Raw genomic sequence first — 21732 nt, 5'->3', positions numbered from 1 at the left:
TTATTCACACACAGAATAGAAAGTAAACAAACAGGTCTTGTGACGCTACCAACGATGGTATTGCACAGAGGACACATACAGGAAACTACAAAGGCAAAATAAAACAATAGTACAAAAAGTACAAATAAAAGGTGCCACAAGGGTGAGCACTAAGCCTTACTAAACAAGACGTCTTGTAACCCTTGCTATACATTACTTGGGATCAACATCCCCTAAACTAACCTACTTGTAAGACGGTATTATTACGATGACTCCTGCTTCTTTATAAGGCCTTGCCTGGGCATTGCCTTCACAAGTACCATGTTGCAGTTTAAGGGTTGCGTTCCTGCAGAGCAGACGACCATCTGTGTAGCATGGCGTTGCATTCACCCAGAACGATCCCCACCGGATGTGTTTATGCTGACGTACACACAGTCGAGACCCGCCCACCTGCGGACTGGCACAGCCAATCACTCGCTGCCCTTCCTCTCAATCAAGCCTAGCAGGCAGCAAGTCTCAACTGAGCGCCTGTCTGCAAACAATCACCTAGTCAAACCCAGCAACTCCAAAAAGTACACAAAACAAACCCGTTTACACCAACATTAATGTCCCCACGTGCAGGGCAATCACACACACACACACACACACACACATACACACACACACACTCACACAGCATATTAATACAGTAATAATTACATTATTTAAAATTATCTTGTTTTAAAAACTGTTCCCAGTTCTGATCTGATAAATGTCAATATGTTTTGTGTATATGCATTTCAAGTACTGTACAGACAAATATAGTTATTTTGCTTTACCTACACAAAATGACTTCTACAGCTTCTACAATGGCTGTTTGCTGAGGCTGCCGCATCATGCAGCAAAGATCCTGGTTTCACTGGGGCTTTACATGACAACTGGAGAAAGACTGGAGCCTACATTCATGAAATCAATACATCTGCAGGGTCTGTATGTACATTGTTCTGTTTCACTGTATGCATTATGCCTATTCAAAATTGACATGCTCCTTACAGGTCTGCAAGCCGCAGCTAAATCAATATTTGTATTGCAAAAATATGTATACATTATTTATTAAGCGTTTCGACAAAAAGCAAAAATAGAATCTATATATATATATATAATATATATATATATATATATCTATATATATATATATATATTTATATAACGGATAACCATATTTTTGTTAATGGGTTTGCTGAGGAAATGACTATACTCATGTCAGAATTAGTAAGCCAGAAAGCTGAGATAAGACAACATGATTAACATTGCTCTTCAAATGCACAATGTCTCCACTGTTTCTTTAAGAGTATGTTGTTGGAAATGTATAGTATTTAACAGAAAGTCATTCGCAAGGTTATTACTTCAAATGCTTGCATTACATTTACATGATGCTGACAAAGCTAAGCAATACAATCTCTTTCGCTAACCTTTATTTTCAGTCAGGCTGTGCCTGGGAGGCTGGCTGATTCAGCAATTGGAAGTGTATTAAGTCCAAATAGTAAAAGAAATAATAGCCGTGTGTCCTAACTCAATCCCAGGTTGTCCAGAACCCACAGATAAAACTCTGCACCCAGCAGGTTTGACATGTTCAATTTAGTTATGTAGTTTTAGTTTAATTTAGTTACCCTTGGCAAAGTGTCACATCAGAGACAGTTATACATTGAAATCAATATGCAACAATTCTTTTCCACAGTGATCTTGATGGATTATCATGGAGATTAAGTAAACATGATATGACTTTCTCATGACTGCTTGACAAAGCATTTTAAGAAATACCAGGACATGTTTTAAAAACCCACTTACAAAAGTCACTGAACAAGCCTAATTAATGACTTTATTGTTTATATTTTATGCTTGTCTCTCAATATTGGAAGTAAATGGATTTGATGTATTCTAACCAATGGAAAATGTGTGTTTTTTGTCTTTTCAGTTTCTCTGTGCTATAATACTAGAAACCACATTGTGCTCCAGCTACAGTACATCAACAAGAATATTATTAATCACCCAAAAACCTATAAGTCATTGGTCTCTCAAGAGCTTTGCTGATTATGCAGCCAGTCTTCTGAGCATGGCTTTTCAGACAAGAAACTAAATCTAATTTAGCCCCATGATTTGCTGAGGGCACAGTACTTTCTTTTTTCAAGTAGATTTAAAATAAATAGCTATAGTTGATTAAAATTCCATTGGTTTTCACAAAGCGGTATAATCAAATACCTGTATTGTGGAGGAGGATCCCCAATCGCTTCACAATTCAATGTTGCCTCCTGTGCCTCAGAATCAATTGGGAGAATAAGATTGCTTGGTTCTGTAGCCCAAACCGGTCCATGGGGTACACTGCTCTCTGTGTAAATAAAAAACAATCTATCAGTGATGGTCTTCTTTGGAAACTTTAATAGCTAACTGATTGGGATGCTTGATATGAGGTTACTGATGTTCCACTGGGATTTAAGTCACTAGGTATTCATTACACATGGTGAATTTTAACAGCACAGGATTCAAGCTTTTTAGACCTACTTTAGTTTTTTTTCATGCATAAAGAAGGGCATTTTAGAAGAGTGGCTCATAAAAAATCAACTGCGTGAAAATACATTAAACAAAATAATGACATGGTTTAGTTAGGATACAGTTTATAGCACTATAACTGATGGTTCAAATGTACAAACTGCTGATATTATTTGTTTTAATGGTTTCAGTACAGTAAACTACAGTCATGCTACACAACATGTATTTGTCCCAATTCCATACTCTTTCACTGTTTAGACTTAGCCCAGAGTTGTCTTGGAGCTATTTGTACTTTCATTTCTTCTTTTTACTCACAAAAAAAAAAAGAAAACAAACATTTTTGGCATGAAAAACAGGTTTTATGGGTGTGATTCAACAAATATTTTTGTCGCAAATATGTATGGATTTACAGTAAACAATAAAACTTTTTGGTTTCAGCAGCACAGAAAATACATTTTGTAATGATTTTAAACAATGTTATCTATTTTCCAATAGTTAGTGAGAATATCAGATTCTGGAGATATATGTGGAGTATGTCTGTCTGTAGATTCATCGATATTTATCTCACACCTGCATGTATGCATATAGCTGGATAACTATTATTTATATACCATTGATAAATATTTACTGTCATGGCCTTCAACTTTTTTATTGTACTGATTTATAATGTACAGCTGTGGTGGAGGATATATGTTACTGACATAAGTGTTTTACAAGTTACACATAATCACCCTATTTTAGTGGTTATAACATGTTTTAGATTTGTTATTTAACCATTTAAAAATATATTACTGCAAAACAAACACTTTAATACAGATATATTGAGAAACACCTATAATTAATTTGTTTTCATACACTGAGAAATGTAATTACCAGTCTACAGTTTAACTGAAAAAAAAAGCTTCTCTACTTTCCTGTACAATATGTAGGAACATATGTGTGGGCCATTAAGCAGTTTTGTCATTATGTCAAAATCTATCTTCATTAGACATAGCTGCCACAAAATGGTGGTCCATGCATTGGTTTTATTAATGTGTTTTTAGAAAGGTTTGGTTCTGTGTGTTCTATTTATTAACTTCCCTGCCCTCGCCAATTTGGTTCTCCTGTGTTTCCTGAAAACCCCTTTGGGGCACAATTAAGGAGGCCTTAATGAGTTCTCTTTGATAAACGAATACATCTAACAACTGTCTACTTTTAAATATTCAAAGAGTGACATTTAAAACTTAAATGAGAACAGCAGTTTAATGCTAAGAATAAAAAGAATGGAGATAATGGCATAAAAGATTTAAATGAAACATTATGGGCTATGTGAGAGGGGAGGGATCTGTACTGGCTGTTGGGAGCATGCTTGAGTTGTGGGGAGTCCAGATACCCCGCATGGTCCCACGCTGTCAGGCAATGTTTGGTTGACAGTAATCAGCTGTGAGGAATTTGGCTGATGTTCTGTCATTAGCTGGGGGGGGGTGGGACTATATGGGGTGTATGACTGAATAAAAATAAAAACTGTAAAAAAATAATAAAACTGTTTTGTATCCTCTCTGGCTCATGCAGGAAGTACGGTGGAGAGTGACTTCATGGCGGTATCCTAACCCAAAAAGGGAACTAGAAACTCTGGAGCAGCAAGTCAGAGACAGCGCGGCAGCTCCAGCGTGAGACCCACAGACCGATGGTGCAAGCAAACCACGCACTAGTGATTTTGCGGTTCGATTATCTAAGATAGTTACCGTAGAGGGACTGAGCCATCCCACAGTACACAGGAGAGGGCATAAAGCAGTGCCTGATTCTCGGGGCTTGAACCGCTAGAGGGACCAATGAGCCGCAGTTAAAAAATTATCTGGAGACGGGGCAAAATACCATTGCCGGTAGAGTGCCCCAAACTATCGTAGAAGTCCCCGCCAGCTGAGCGCAGGCTAATAAATGTGGGAGCCTGTGCCGGCATTTTATCATTAAACTTTGTGTCTGCATTGTGTTTTCCCACACCCCTTTTACAAGCTAGATTCTCAAAGTTATAGCATTTACATCGAATTATTAATGGAAAAAAACACCATAAATGTGATAAGAAACAACTTAATACTCCATTCAGGCCATGGCATTAAAAGTCTTAGTTGTGTATTTTTGGTTTGGTAACTTTATTAGGGGGGTTTCTCCTCTCTAAAGAATTTGTGAGAATGACAAATTTAAGAAAAGAGCTTTGAGAATTTAGCCCTGTATGTTGATATCTTACAAAGGCATGCTGTTTAGAACAGGTTTTCACAGTTTAAAACATGTTGAATGTTCAAAGGATGTTTTTGTTGTTGTGAAAATAACAGTTCATGGGAGAAACTGGTTGCTTTTCCATCCTGTTATTACCAAACTGCGAACACATTTAAATGTAATCTTTACCAGCAGAGGAAGAAAACTGTCATGGCACATAATAATATTACTTATCTCTTTTGAAAAAAAAAGAAGCCTTTCAAAGAAAACTAAAATTAGTTCCAAAACAAGTTATGTATCACTTAACACAAATGTGTATCATTTTACAATTATGTCCCTGTCAAATCATTTATATGGGGAATGGTGTACCGCAATTCTGTGCCTGTGATTAGTATTACTTTAAAGCTGTATTTCAATTGCTTATGTATACAGTATATTAATCATGCAGGGATAAAACAATCATCTCTGCAAACCATAAAAGACTACATACAACACTAAAAGACCTTAATAGCATGTTGACAAGAATATCACTGTCTTCTGTTTGTTGCTCAGTTTATGCAAGGAAAGTGCTTATTTTCCATAGCAGTTAATAGGAAAATATCTCTATTACAGGGATATACAATTCCATACTTCGCTTAGTCCTATAGGCATATTTCAACATCTTCAACAATTCAATGATGCACTGCAGTATCTTGGGCCCAGTTTCAGGAGCCTTGTTCCCCAGATATTATGATGAATTTATTTTCGGTTATCTTGCTTAAATTACTGCACGCCCCGTGAGATGAGAGGCAAAGCTGGCAGGCTCAGGCTGTCACCACTTATACAGTCTCAGTCATTGCTTATTGTCTGGAACCAGACTGCGCTTTCATACACAATGCAGTGCACACTGAATTGAAAGCTGATGTTTGGAATTACTATTACTTATTTTATACCTAATTCTTGCACTACATCTTAAATTTAGAAACATGTTCTGAGGGATCCCACACAATCCAGTTGCTGTTAACTTGCGTATCAATGCCCATTAGTTGCTTCACAAACAGCATTGCATCTGCCAAATATTAAGAAGACACATAACAATAGTAATCTAAATTATTCAATTTCTTTTCTGCTGTACTGGTGTTTGAGCAACAATTACTAAAAAAAAAAAAACTGGAGATCTCAGTGGCCTAAATAAACAATGCAGACGCCAGTGCCTTTAGATTCACAATGCTAAATGTCAAATTAGAATGCAGGTGTTGCACTAATGCTATATTTCCTTTGTGATTTTTCAAAAGCAATGACATTAATGACAAGACCACCTTTGTACACACAAAATAACAATATCTGACCAAGGGGCATACTGCATTTTGTTGTATTCAAAATCTTTTCACCTATTTTAGTGAAAGGAAAATACAACTGCTACACTAATAACTAACCACTCTAAGGGGTAATGTAGGGACCCAAAAGATGTGTCTTTGTTGTTTATTACTAGTTTAGATTAACTGCTTACTTTTACTTTCTCCAAACAAAGGTACACATTTGATAAATCTGCACCTAAATGGATTTTGCTTTATATACAATGTGTAAAGTTCACTGTGCACAAGGGTATTTCTGATAGCCATGGTCATTGCATCACAGTTGATCAATAAGACATTCAAATAGCATGAAACTGTAAAAGTGCATGGTTAACACACTGGCATGCTAATAGTTCTATATCTCCATATTGATTCTGTAATTTGCTGCTTGCTAAGCAGGTTAACCTACCTCTTACATCAAAGCACTCATTAGGGCTAAAATAAGCATGGTATTGACAAGAATCTGTGAAGTGATTAACTCATTTGTGTGTTAACATTGTTAGAATGTAAAATGAATGCAATTACTTGACTTGATTTAAAACGACTACATGCACTGTTACAAAATTGGAAAGATTTTGAATACTTTTGGTGTAAAATATACACAGGTTATATGTGTCCAGAATATATATATATATATATATATATATATATATATATATATATATATATATATATATATATATATATATATATATATATATATATATCACACACACACACACACACACACACACACACACACACACACACACACACACACATACCCGTCATGGCAGTACTTTTTATGGACCCAGATATCTATATGAAAAGCCTAATGATTTAAAAAATAAATAAATAAATAAATCACATATATTAATGTTTTAAGTGCATGATACATGTTTAAATACCATATAGTACACATACATTTAGTCCCTTCAGATCTGTAGACTTGTTATTGTCTGTATTGTCATATTTTCTACATTTTCTTTAAATTCTCAAATTAATAAATCGTTACCGGGATAGTAAAAAGACACGCGGGTAAGGTCGGGCAATTTAAAACTCGACAGGTACCCGGGTTTTTGGGTACCCGTGCCGACTATATATATATATATATAGTCTAACTTCATTATAACAACACTCCCTAGGACCTTGAGAAATGTTCGTTATATCAGGTTGTTCACTATAGGAGGCTTTAAATTTCTTGTTCTTGGACCATTCTGATGTACTCTTGCTTGTGTGTTTCAGATCATTGTCTTGCTGCATGACCTAGCTGGGCTTCAGCTTCAGCTCACGGACGGACACGGACAGGGTAAACGCTGGGCGAGAACCTACAACTACACATGCCACAAGATAATGTCTCACCGCAGCACACAAGAGGTGGGCCTGTCTGCATTCGTGATTTTAGAGCTTTTTTTGTTGTTGTTTTTTTTTTTTTTTTTTTTTTTAACAATTAGTTGTATTCATTTTCCATTTTCTCCCAATTTTGGAATGTTCAATTGTTATTTAACCTGGCTTACCGCTGAAACTCCTGAACTAACTCGGGAGTGATGAAGACAAGCACTCTGCAAAAGCTGCTGTGCAGCGATATCCAGAACTTACAGCATCAGAGGACCATGTAGTTCATAGAATACATGGAATGTAAATTGACTCTCTCTGGGGTGTGTTAAATACTACAACAAATATTAATTCTCTTTATGGTATTAAAATCCTAGGGTTTATACTGAATGGTTATGGTATTAAAATCCTGTGTGTGTGTGTGTGTGTGTGTGTGTGTGTGTGTGTGTGTGTGTGTGTGTGTGTGTGTGTGTGTGTGTGTGTGTCTCTCTCTCTCTCTCTCTCTCTCTCTCTCTCTCTCTCTCTCTCTCTCTCTATATATATATATATATATATATATATATATATATATATACAGTACCATAAAAAAGTACTTGCCCCCTGTCTGATTTTCTGCATGTCTGCACATTTTTCACATTCAGTTTGGTCAGATCTTTTTGTGGGTTGTAGTAGTATATATAGGGAGTCTTAGAGAAAAGAATTACACCAAAGTTTGGTGCTTCTTTCATTTGTTTGGTGTGCAAGGTAATCAAACATGCAATCTTCAGATGTGAAAAAGTTATTGCCCCCCTAGTTACAAATACACATTACTCTGATATGTATGATCATCATAATAAAGTCCTAGTGGTGGAAAACAAGTAGTAATAATTGCAATAAAATTGTCAGCACAGGACCTTGTCGGAGACATCAGATATCTACATTGTTATGATATTGGTCCCTAGTGTTTTAAGCTGAAAGATAATCAAAAACATTTCTGGTGTTTGTTCTCATATAGGAAAATGCTGCACAAATCTTTAAACGTTACACAAACTCTCCTTCTATGCAATACATTAGAATGATGTTGGATGTGAATATGTTAATATTCAAACTAGCTTAGAAAAGTAGTGCAATGTGAATTGTAAATGTGCTAGAATATCAAAAGACTTTACATACAATGTATGGTTCAATTGTTTTAATTAAAACAATAATAGGCTAATGCATATTAGAAAAATATTTTAAGAAATGTACATTATTTAAAGATTCATATTCCATTAATAATAATATTTAAAGATACTCCCTTTACAGGTTATTCTCAGATTGAGAAAAAATGTATGTTTTAAAATAAAAGGAAAAAGCAAGACATTTCACCTGCAAGGCTGCCAATGAATGATAGCAAGAAAAGTGGTTTCCATGGCATCATCATCTCCAGTTGCCAAGGGCAAAGACGGCTCTCGTCCAATCACTTTCTCTTCAATGTAAGACCTTTAATCTGAAGAACAGTAATTATAGAGATAATTGAAATAAGACTTTGTTACAGAAAGATCTTTACATACAAAAAAACAAAAACAAAAACAAAAAAGTATCAAGAGATGAATAACAAGTTATGCATCTGAACTAAGAATAGAAATTTTGAATTAGGGCTCCAAAAGTAATTATCTTTAGATCAATTGAACAATGTTTATCCAAATTATCAGCAGAAAAAGGAACAATCTATTATTCATTTAAAATAGTGATAAGAAAATGCTAATATCTTCTGCAGATCTTGTATTGAATTGAAGGAAAGTACAGTAAGTCCACCTAAGGGCCAGTGTTTAGAACATTTGTAGTGACTTTTCTATTTTTTACTTAAGGTTTGTTTCTTTGCAAGATTTGAGGCTTCTACCCATAAACTGCACTTAATGTGAGCTCCAAGCCAGATGTAAATTCCTTTCTACAGAGAAGATGCTACCCCTGAACCATACACTGGAACATCAACCCAAGGCTTAAAGGTGACAGCCTGCTCCCTTAGTGTTATAAATGTGTAGATTCTACAGAAGAAAATGAGTCAACACCTTGGTAAAAACACAGTCAAAATAGTATACTGAAAGAAATGCATGTCATTTGCATGTAAAAAGCATGATCAAATGTAAAATTACAGAGCAAATTTAACATGAAAATAAGTTTACCATGTGAAAATAAAACAGCTTTTTATACAGATGATGGTAACACTTCATTTTTCAGTCTTGCTAAGAATAATAATGCAATTATTGTGCAATTACATGTTAACATCACCAGTATTTCTTTCAAGTGTTAACAGTAACATTCCAGCAATCTGACAGTCAGTGGATTGGGAATTCAGTGCATCTTCAAACAACTGCCAACTGTGAACAAATGTAAGGGATTTTAATGATGCAGAATGATGTCCACTGGAACTAGATTGAGACCTCCAAATTCAATTCACCTGTAACCTGCGCTGGAAATGCGGGACTCAGCAAGTGCAGTGCATAAATTAATGAATTAGCCTGCACTGCCAGCTTGACCCTCGCTGGTATTACCACGCTGAAGCGGTCCAGATAAGCTCCGTACCTGCCGTTTTTATCCATTAAAAAACTGAAATACGCACTATACACAAGACAAAACAACCCAACAACAGTATCCAATCTCTGTATAGCTGGCTGTCTTTGCAGCCAATCACAGTAAGAATAAGAACATTCGAAGCTACACGGGTTGAAGTAAACACCCCAGTCAAGCTACAAATCCAACTGGAACCGTCGTCAGAGGCAATCGCTAAAAAAGTAGCCTGTAATATTAAACTAACTATTTTATAACTTATTAATGCATTGCCTTATGTATTTATCTTTAAAACTTTATATTGAAATTAATTTGCAGTCAGTATACCTCGAAAAAACAAATGCGTTGAGCCAATAAAGAACCTTATAGAACACCCGCGTATATAGTATATAGTACATCATATCTATACATACACATATACCAAAAAAAAAAAAAAAAAAAAAAAAAAAGCGTATTCCTTGTGTTGTGATAGCGTTAAAATATGTACCCAGGTGCTTATGTTGACAGAGAGTATTGGGGGTTCATGTAAAGAGGCTGTATGCCTTTAAGAAGAAATACACAGTGGGCATATCAGATGAACTTGTCAGCTGATACAAAGGTTTCAGTGCCGAGGAGCTGTATATTATAAACACCTGAGGAAACGGTAACGTCAGTTTCCTGCAATAGTTGTGATGGTGACCAATTGTATGTGAGTACTGTTGTGTAAAACAATTGCTTAAAATGAACAATTGCGTTCAAGAAATTTAGAACAAGAACAGCGAAAAATAGAAATACTATTTAACATAAGGAAAATAAGCTTAATGAAGGCATGTAATGCGGCAAAAAGATGAGCAATTAAACACAAAAGGAAGTGAAAAGATTACCGTACCAAGCTGGTTTTTATTCATTCATTTATTTATTTATTTATTTATTGTGAAGTCCAATAAACCTACGTTATCTTTTGCCAGTCAGGGTGCTTGAATAATGTTTTGAGTCCCATGAACAATTTTATTTTTGTCTGTTACATCTTTTAGCAGCTGTATATCTAAGGCATAATTCGGTTACATTGTTTATCGCCATTACGCATATAAATACTTAGGACTGTAATTAGGAAGTGTACTGCTTATATATGTGTGTGTGTGTGTGTGTAACGCTTTATGTTGGGTGACATTAATATTACAAATTTACGTTCAATTATTCCTTGTTACTTTCCATTAACATACAGATTATCTGTATTTTCAATTATATGTAGACAATGGTTAATTATTACATATTTTCAAGGGTACCAAAACGTAATATAAATGGATGTGATATGCAAATTACATTTTCAGTCCACATTTGGTTAACATTTAGCAACAAAAAAACATCTATTGCATATTGATTGAATATTAATTTAAAATTAATTTTATATGCAATTGCATATCTGTTTAATATTAATTTGTCACGCAATAAAAATCGGTACATACTTATCTGTCCTAAAATAAACTGACATTAACTAAATTTAGCTTTCAGATTGTGCTCATGAAAATATGAGAAATAGAATATGACAATGTGCGTGCTGTGGTGTATTTAATGTCGAAAATAACAGAACGAACACGCTCCAATTTAAACATGTTTTTTACTGAAAAATGAACGGTAACATGTAATCAGAAGAGGAGTTGTCTGTGTTAGGTGATGTCAGATCTGGACTTGAATGATGCTAAGCATGAGAGTTGCAGCATGGTGTTTCCCATATTACAGCTGTACATAATTAAAGGTGCAGTCCAATTCCACACCCGTTTTCATCCAGTCATGTTTTGCAGGGGCCTTGATGCTCCAAAAGTCAATTTTTCTTGATCTTGCCTTGCTGTGAGCAGTATTGAAATAAAACTCCTTTATTGCACCAGAGTACTGGTCTAGCACATGCTTAAACTATCCATAATCACGCCATAATTAATCCATGTTAATCCCTTTATTCAAAAATGGGACACACGCATTCACCCATTGGCCCTACGTGCCACGATGCGATCGGTGCCCCTTACTACCTTGTAAGTGTCACATACCTTAAAACTAATTGAAAACCCAGGGTTGTACAGTAGTTCAAAGTAACATAGCAGTTAAAATGGAAGACTATTTTTAATGCCTACCCCAATAGCATTAAATATTGTACAGTATTTATCAAGATTACTCGTGTCTTCAAGGTAATGTTGCATTTTACCCCCTGAAAATACATTTTACTCTGTGTTAAAATTAGAGGGTACTCCCAGACCCGAAAACTTGCCTGGAGCTTTGATCACATACATAAAACTAAAATTAGTGTGACTGCAGTTTACTTCAATTTTCAGAATTGCTACATATTCTGAATCTGAACCAAACTGCCTTATAACACTGTGTCACTCAATTATATCTGCACCGTAAAACCGCATTGCATCCTTCTGTGTTTAAATTAACTTGTTATTGGAGGCAGCTGTTATTTGCCTCCAATAACAAGGTAAAGTAAAGTATTGTATTCTGTTCAGTTCAGTATCTTATATTCAAAGATTATCAACTTAATCTGCTGCTTCATTGCAGATGTATGCTTGCAATGGCAACTAGTTGCACATTCTGATAATTGTTTTATTACTAGATTGAATTCAAAGGATATATATATATTTTTTTACAATACCAGACAAGGTTATGTACATTTTATTAAATACTGTTACCATGTAACTATTGACCTCGTTTTGAAAAATAGTGTTATTATCATTAACATAAAATAACTGACACGTTTGTAATTGAACTAAGTTACGGAAAAATGTACCTTAACGTCTTCTCTCATTAGCTAGTCCCCTTCTTCAGTTGATGAACTTTCAATTTCTTATATTCCATATGTACACCTATGTCAAAGACAAAGCTATACATGACAAATAGTTGCTGCTTTTTTTGTACCTAATCACTTGATGTATTGTAGTTCAAACTCACTACAATGGTATAGCTGGAATCAGACCATGTAAACAACAGCAAAGGTACCAGGATCCAGCAGTTTGTCCATAGTGTTATGTTTGAATTGCTTGACTGACTTGAAACAACTTGGCGCACAAACAAGATGGAACCAGTGCTGTAATTTTGTAGAAACCAGTACAAAATGATAATGCATTGGTTAGGCCCTTCAAAACCTGTAATTATTATTTTCATGAAACCTGATCAATATATTCATGCTGTTTGAATTACAACTATGTGGTCAGTTTTAATTAATAAGCCCATAAACCTGCTTTGTCACAGATATTAATCAACTTTATTTTATGAATTGATTTGACTTAATCAAGAACTGCAGAGCTATTTTAAGATGTATATTGCCAGTATTTCTCTAGTCTCTATAGCCCTACAGAATGCAATCAGGCTTCCATATTGTACAGTGGTAAAACAGGCCCATTTAGCCCACCATACTAAGGTGGTGACAAGCAATACCCTACATCAAGAAAGAAAGAATGGAATTGCTTCAGAGAAAAACAAATCAAGGGGAAAAACCTTGCTGGTATTAACACAGACTTATACAATACTAACACAGACTTATACAATAAATGCACTCTGGTAATTTTTCGTTACCATATCTTGAAGCAATTGTAAATGAGTATCCAGCTCTGAGCTACGTACAAACAAAAACAATTGGAAAACATAACAATCAAGTGTATCACATTCTAGATCACATTAAAGGAGCAAAACACTACAAAATTGTACCTTCTACAGGACCAAGATTGTTTAGGTAAGAATAATTATCTACAGAATATATATATATATATATCTATATATATATATATATATATATAGAATATAATATATATATATTATATATATTAATTTTAATGGTTACCACCACAATTGTTTCCTAGGGTTAAATCAGCTGTATAATAAAGATCAACACAGAGATTCCAGTGTTTCTCCAGTGTCTCTAAGAAATGAAAGAGCATTTTTCTTATGGGCGTCATATCACCCAACACCCAGCTCTTTCTAAAATGTTAAACAACATTTCAGAACAGTTTAGTTATTATTATTATTATTATTATTATTATTATTATTATTAGGGATGCACCGAATTTAAGTTTTGGAGATTCAGCCAAATACCAAATCCATCTCGAAAGATTCGGCCGAATAACAAATCTACAAAAACTGTCAAGAAAACTGAAGGAAACTGTTGAATGACAAACAGACTGGCAGCTACTTACAAGGGACGTTCACAATCTATAGTTTTGAGCCTTTTAGTTAATAGTATTGTTATTACCAAATGGAAATATATCCCTGAATAGGATTTCGGTTTGAAATTTACATAATGTACCGCTAGCCCCCTCCCTCCACAACAGAAATGTCAAAATACACAACCGTTTACTTTTACAAGAAAGGAGAGCTGCATCTTTGCCTTAACTGATCCTGATGCCATGATCCTGACACCAAAGACCAATTCATAAAATATACATACAGGAACACCTTTAAATTCTTAAGTCACATACCACAGTTTTCAAGACACAATGTTGATTACTGTTGTTAAAGTTTGACCTTTTAGAACATTATGTGATGGGATAAGTGGGCTTGCATATAATTTAAGTAAAAGTGAGACAGAGGTTCTGTCTGCTTTTGTGTTTTGTTTCTTAGGCGCCTTCTGACAGCTTTTACTGCAGACTTTAACCTTGCATCTGCATAAATGTGAGTCGTAGGTGGAAGGAATAATACAGAGGAAAGCCTATTGAACATACAGCTGTTGCAGCCATGCTCTAAACAGACAGGCTATAGTTTCAGAACAAACACACATGCACCCAAAGGTACTGGACAGAACAATCTAAAATACCTTTGATGTTGGTTATCACAATCTCTTCTTCTGTTAATGATTTAAACGATGCACTAGACCCTGTATTTATTGGCCTATGAGAAATCCTGTATGCAAGCTATTTGGCCCTGCCATGACAATAATAAAGATATATAAAACCTGTGTCTAAACATTTAATATATTATGTATAATAACTGCAGAGTTAAATTATAAGCATATTTCTTACCTTACTGCATAATTTGTTTGTTCAGTGGGTTGAATGGCAATTGTTTTATAGAGGCATCCTACATTATGGTCTGTATATGTGTGCAAGTGGCTACCCCTCGAGCGTGCGGTTCATAGAATTCCTGAATATTAGAATATTGAAATGTTGGCATGCAGCTATAAGAAATGCTGACAAGACACAGTAGGGCTGTAATCCAGTCAATCAAGACAAAAGGCTTCAATCACTTCGATAGAATATCATTGTTCTTGGTGTTGGAGCAACATACTATACAACTAGAGAACATCAAGGATAATGACGTAGAGCTTTCGATCCCATATTACAAAGACACATACACACACCTATCAGAAACAATGGAAGAAAGGCAGCTTATTCCTAGTGAGACTGTGATTAAAATTGACAAGTGCCGTTTGTACTGTTGCAAAATGTGAACAGCCGTGTGAAACGACTTCTGCAGAATGCATCTCATCAACTGACAAGTTATTTAGAACACATGTGTACAATTTGCCAAGGTAAAATGGAAATATTCATCACGCTTAGTTCAATTTCAGATTCCAAGTCACAGCAATTATTGAGATTGTGCTGCCTGCTATTTCAAGTGCTGCTGCCATAGAAGCATGCAGTAATACACACAGCTACAATACATGCATAGTATTGGTAGGCACACTGTCTGTAAAAGGCAATAACAGAACACCGAATATCTGTTAGTATGCCCCTATAGGTAGAACATAAAAAGAACCTTCCCAGAGGACATAGGCCTCCTGTGCTTCTCTGCCCAAGGATAGCTTCCATTGAACAAATACAGAAATCCAAACAAATGCTCATAACCACAATAATGTGTATTCATTCCAATATGCCATCTGCTGCGCAGTTATACTCAATTTTACAGTGCAAACCTGCTCCCTGGAACCCATTAAGACTCAAAATAGGGGTAAAATATTCAGCCGTTCTGCTTTTTGGTCTGCTTCTACTGTGAATTATTAAATTAAACATTTTATTTTTGTGGTAAGGCTGAGAACGATTGCAGTTTTTTTTTTTTTTTTTTTTTTTTTTTTTTTTTACAGAGCAAATTGTTCTTGTTCCTTGTCATTTTGAAAACTGCAATAAACCTTTTAGTATAGCAGTGACCTCACACCGCCACTTCCATGGGGATTGGGGTTTATAGTATTTCTATACCCCTGGCTCGGGGACTCCTTTTCATGGCATTGTATAAAGAAGATCTGGAGGTAGATCAAAAACCTTTCATAAATATTTAACATGCTATGCCAAGTTTAAAGAAAAAAAAATGCAATACATTCAGTGACAAACTTTTCGACTAGAAGTATTTGTTCTTGGAGACACTGAGAAAGACTTTGAGTCAGAACATTTGGCATTGAATTTATTAATCCTTGAGAAAAAAAGTTGTGTCTGAATTAAGTTTCAAACTGGAATTTTGGAAGAAAAAAATGTTAATTTTGTTTAAGTCGCAAGTGTTTTTCATCAACTCTAGAGGAGGAGAATTTTAAATATGTTTTCTGCAAATCACAATGTTGGGGTAAAATGTATTTACTTCACTTACTGCAAAAACAAGCTACAATACTATTTAAATAATATATACTCCAATCAAGAGGGAGAGCTTAGAGCCCCAATAACTTCTAGTTGTTCGGAGGGTGCGAATATTGTTGCTAAATATACAAAAAATATATTCTTTTAATACGTTTAGCAGTGTTTAGAGCCAAACCTCTATGTTTGTTTTCAGCTATTATAATAATATCCTTTTCAGTAAAGTTGCCCTCTCTGTGCTTTTGAACACTTTGAGTCATTGTCTCTCACCTTGTACACAAATACACCTACATTCATTGAGTATAATCTGACTTGCGTTTCATTTCCAGGTTGGATTCATGTGAATGTATTAATTTCCAAAGCCTTGTGATATTATTGTTTTTTTTTTTTTTTTACCAGTAGCTGAAAATATCCTGACACCATCCTAATACATCTGTATATGGACATGTACAGAAAATATGTTTTCTCTTTAGAGAATATCTTAATCTTGAGACGAGCAGTAGACAATCCTGTGCTGAATGCTTTCCAAGTGCATTTGGTCCCTGAATGGAAGGAGAAAACTGAACCTCTCTGCTTTGCCATTATAACTCCTCTCACTGCAGAGCCTTATCAGACTCCCGCCGTTAGGGAAGCTGGTGTCTCCCAGTAGAGGTCTCTGGGTATCACTAAAAACAAAATACATAAAGAGACTTAACCGAACTCTCTGGATAGTGCACAACATTTAGGGGCTGATGTAAGGCTAGGCATAGTGCAAACAATTGTGGCTGCAAAATCCAAATTGCCTGGCAGCCAGGCAATTATTTTGAACTGTGGTCTATGTAAGCTTAAGAGCAATGCAAATTACTCAACACACACTCACAAATGATGAACTGCAATCATAACAATGAGGGTCGCAATGAGCACAGCCTGTACATCGGGCTATTTAGCGGACACACAGCCTAGAAGTGAGGTGATTTAGGAGTACTGACAGCAGTAGATGCTGTATGAGATTTGTGGCGCACAAAAATTAAACCAAATCAAAAAATATGGCAAAGGAAGGTCAGCAAAGTCCCCTTGGCACACGGAAAAGAAAAGTTTTCTTAGGAGGAGCTGCGAGTCCTTACGGCTGAGGTAACTCATGAAATTGAGATATTTGGAAAAGCATCAGCCAACATCAGTTATGCTACCAAAGAGGCCATATGGTACTCTAGCAAAAGTCAATGTTGTCGGTGTTACCAGGAGGACAGTCAACCAGGTGATGAAAAGGTGAAATTCAGCTATTTGGTCTAGAATGACATGCGGAGTGAGATGATAACTTCTTACCACAGCATCCTCCGGCATACCAAACAAAGTGGCCCTCCGACAAAGGTTTTTCTGCCTGTCCTTAACAAGAGCAAAACATCACCACACCGGGAAGTGTACTGCAGAAGCCATCCTAAGGCCAATGACAGATCTCTGAAGGTGGGTGGTTTTTATACAGCTCTTAATTACTCGCTTCTACAATGGTTTGCACCTTGTAAGAGGAGGTGCAGAGATTTTGGAGGGTCAGCAATTGCCAAAGTGCTTTTCAATATCATATGCAGGGCTCCAGGTGAAAAGCATTCTTTTACATGAGCTGCATTTTTAGTGGTCGCTAAAGTCCCAAGTTACTATTACCAATCTGGGTAATTTTGAAGCTACAAATCACTTTGCACACATCCTTACATCAGCCCCTTCCTTAGAAAGAATATGAAATTACCAGAGTTACATTACAATAAACAAACAATTACCTGTCATCCTCAGAGACTATAAACCATAATATCACAGGTTCAATTTTCAAATTAAACCAGAGAATGTTCTGGAGAGTTAGTACAGTATGGCTTTTTCAGTTCCCACAGCATGCAGCATAATAGGCCCAGTTGTGCTTACTATTACTTTCCTGAAATTGAAAAAAAATAAAACAGCTATGATAAATGATAAAGCTGCCTGTGCTGAAATTCAGCATCTCTGCTGAGTCTGTTGCCAACTGAATAATGAGCAAATATTTCAAAAACTGTCTATTCTCCCTTGAGAAAGATATGTACAACATATCGAAACGTTGGGCAGCTTGCTCTTTGAGCTAATATACGTGTGTGTGTGTGTGTGTGTAGTGCACAGAGTTCTTTTTCGTTATGCCCTGTCATATTATCCTTAAAGCTATATATAATGTGTGTTGATGTTTTATTGAGTGAAACAAGATTCCACTTCAATAGACTAGTTCAGTCTCAGATACTACATTTTTTAGTCAAATTCAGTAGTATCAGGGGTACACAATAAGCTTATGCATGAAATACTCCCATTAGAAAGCTTGTAACTTTTACAAAACAGTTCGGATGAAAAAATAAACAGGCACCAACTACTTGTTTCTCGCTGTACAGAAATAATGCAAAATAAGATTGTTACTATTTCTAAACAATTAAGCACTGATTTACAGTATCTGAAACTGTTTGTGGAAACAGGAGACTCTATTGATTGCCTACACCCACCAAAATAGCTGCAGAACTGGGCTCAAGATTGGTCAAAATAAGCCAAAGACATAGATTAATCACAGCAGCCTAAGGCAGAGTTATACACTCCTCATAGAACATGTCTTATGTGCATGGGGGCACATATATGTGTTTCTTAAAGCGAAGGCACATTACAAAGACAATATATATTTGGATACCCCAATTAATTCTGTTATTTTGATCATGACCGTATGTGTTCTTAATGTGTTTAATAGAAAGTAATCTCATCATTTTCCCTCTTATACTGGTATTAATTTTTAATTACATGTGATTGGCTGTTGTTTGTACAGAATGATATCCAGCTTCCTTTCTATTATTACGAGAACTTTAATTAAACTTTACATAGGTATATTCTGAAATGATAGGCACTACTGACATTTGTATTAAAATGACTATAGAAGTTTAAAAGCATCCTGCTCTATGAGGATAAGAGTTCTGGTAGGGGGTTAGTTAATTGATACTACACATTTCTCATTTAAAACAAAGAACAAAATGAAGAAAAAGAACAGGCATATAATGGGGTCACAGCAAACAGTCCAGTATGCACTCCACTTTTTAAATGTGCTGCCAATCATATGGCAGATATTATTAAACATAAACGGAATTAAAAAAAAAAAAAAAAAAAAAAAAAAAAAAAAAAAAAAAAAAAAAAAACATTTTTTTGTAAGTTTTAAATAAATTTATTTAAAGTCTTTGGATGATACATATATTATATATATATATATATATATATATATATATATATATATATATATATAATATATTTATTTTTGCAAGCAATATTCAGTACAGCTTTAAAGGATTTTGATTACTTACCAAACTGAGCTGAAAAAATCCAGTTTCTTCCTTTTCATTAGATAAGAGCTCCAATCTTTGAGCAGGGCATCAATTTCCACTTCAAGCATTAACTAGCGAATGTTAGTCCTTATGGGTGGCCAGTCCAGCTGAGTGACAATGAAACCATTTTCTAAGCTGAGGCTCCTGCTTAACCACTTTATCGTGATCCACAAAGCAGCACTGTGTGTGTGTGTGTGTGCGCGTCTCTTCACTGGCTACAGTCAGGAAGCACACTGCCTCTGTTGTATTCCCCAAAGCACACACACAATTAGCACACGAATCACAGAGCCGGAACAGCTTCCAATGTTCTTAACTAGATTCCTGCTTGAAAAAACCTCCCCTCTCTTAGCTAAAGACATAGATGTTATATGGTGCCTCAATATTATAAAACCTAGAAGCGGCTTTGTGTTCAGATTTACAGGCTGTGAATTTAGCTTTCCCTGTTGCTAGGATTCCAGGCGTTCTGTTGTGGACACAGTTATGACTACAGTGCTGAAATTAAAGATATGCATTGATAAAATGCACCACAGGCTGTCAAACAGAACACCTTTTCTGTGCAATCACTAGAGAATTTAATAATCACATTTAATAATGGAATCATAAGTATGTGTTAACATAAGGTAAATTGTAGCAAAGTGGTGATACATTGCCAGAAAGGCATAGCCACTCGCAGTTAGGGTTTCATAACTGATCTGTGTTTGGAGAAAGGAGATTGAGATAACTGTGCTGATCCTGGGCTGGAATTATAAACTAATTTACCAAAATAACACAACATATATGTCATGCTTTTTGTTGTTTTTGTTGGAAAACAGCATGTTGTGCTTTTAATAGAACAACAGTCATACACGTGAATCAGTAGCAGAGGGATGTATTCACTGTAAATGCAGTTTGAAAAAAAATGTGCTTCAATAAAGATCAATTTGTTTATATTAATATCTCTTATACACTTTGATCTAATGGTATCACTGTACTAGGTTTTATATGTCATGTTTCTAGCTTATTCTGGAGAACAAAGAGGGGGCTATTTTAACAATATAAACAGTGGCAGATACAATTAAAGCTGCTCTTTTAATTATATATTAATCCAACGAGGTCTGCGCAAATCTGGTTTATACATTTTGGGTTATGAGCTGTAAATCATTAACACAATCATATTAGGTGAACCGCTTTTCTGACAGACAAGAAAACACCAGATGGTGACAAAAGTGACCAGATTAATGGCAGCTTGTAACTACATAGGAGGCTGTGTGGTCTGGTGATTAAAGAAAAGGGCCTGTAACCAGGAGGTCCTGGGTTCAAATCCCATCTCGCTCACTGACTCATTTTGTGACCCTGAGCAAGTCACTTAACCTCCTTGTGCTCCGCCCTTCGGATGAGGCGTTGTTGTAAGTGATGCATAGTTCATACACTCTAGTCTATGTAAGTTGATTTGGATAAAAGTGTCTGCTAAATAAATAAATAATACTGTGGATTTATTATGATGACAGTGTATTCACATAAATCCAGGGCTCATGTCCCGACTACAAGAATAGTTGGTTACCTTCTGAAAATGGAAGACAATTTTTACTATGCACCGTTTAATATATATATAATAATATAGCATATTAATATATATATATATATATATATATATATATAGATATATATATATAATATCACCTATCTGATTTTTTTTTTTTTTAGCCCCTGTGGTTGTAAATTCTAAAGAAGGCATGCAAGTTGAAAAAAAATGCTAGTTATTTTTTCCTTATTATTTTTAATAATCAGTTCAGTTGTATTTAGAAATTCCAGATAATTGTGTATAAAACAAATACATTCTAATAAATAGTTTGTGTTCTATAAAACATTTCAGCTTGTTTTGGGAGGGACCTAATGCATTATGCGTTCTAGGCTATTTGTCTTCTATTATTTTTGGACAAACTAATTCAATCTGGATAAGGCTTAAGGCTTTCTTTCATCCAGTCACTCAATTGTGTATAGGCCTGGAGAATTGAG

At 35.3% G+C, this 21732-nt stretch overlaps 1 long non-coding RNA gene across 1 annotated transcript; it reads right to left on the bottom strand.

The window, feature by feature from the left end:
* Positions 1-2221: 2221 nt before the first annotated feature.
* Positions 2222-20145, bottom strand: LOC121329365. Its single transcript, XR_005951767.1, has 3 exons — positions 19717-20145; positions 8694-8814; positions 2222-2344 (listed from the first exon to the last, which is right to left on the bottom strand). It is a non-coding gene; the product is annotated as an uncharacterized LOC121329365 (long non-coding RNA).
* Between the last annotated feature and the right edge of the window lie 1587 nt (positions 20146-21732).

This window comes from Polyodon spathula, chromosome 16 (genome assembly GCF_017654505.1).
Source record: "Polyodon spathula isolate WHYD16114869_AA chromosome 16, ASM1765450v1, whole genome shotgun sequence".
In the NCBI taxonomy this organism is placed as follows: Eukaryota; Metazoa; Chordata; class Actinopteri; order Acipenseriformes; family Polyodontidae; genus Polyodon; species Polyodon spathula.
The sequence above is the reverse complement of the archived record's forward strand: the minus strand, read 5'-3'. Positions and strand labels throughout refer to the sequence as shown.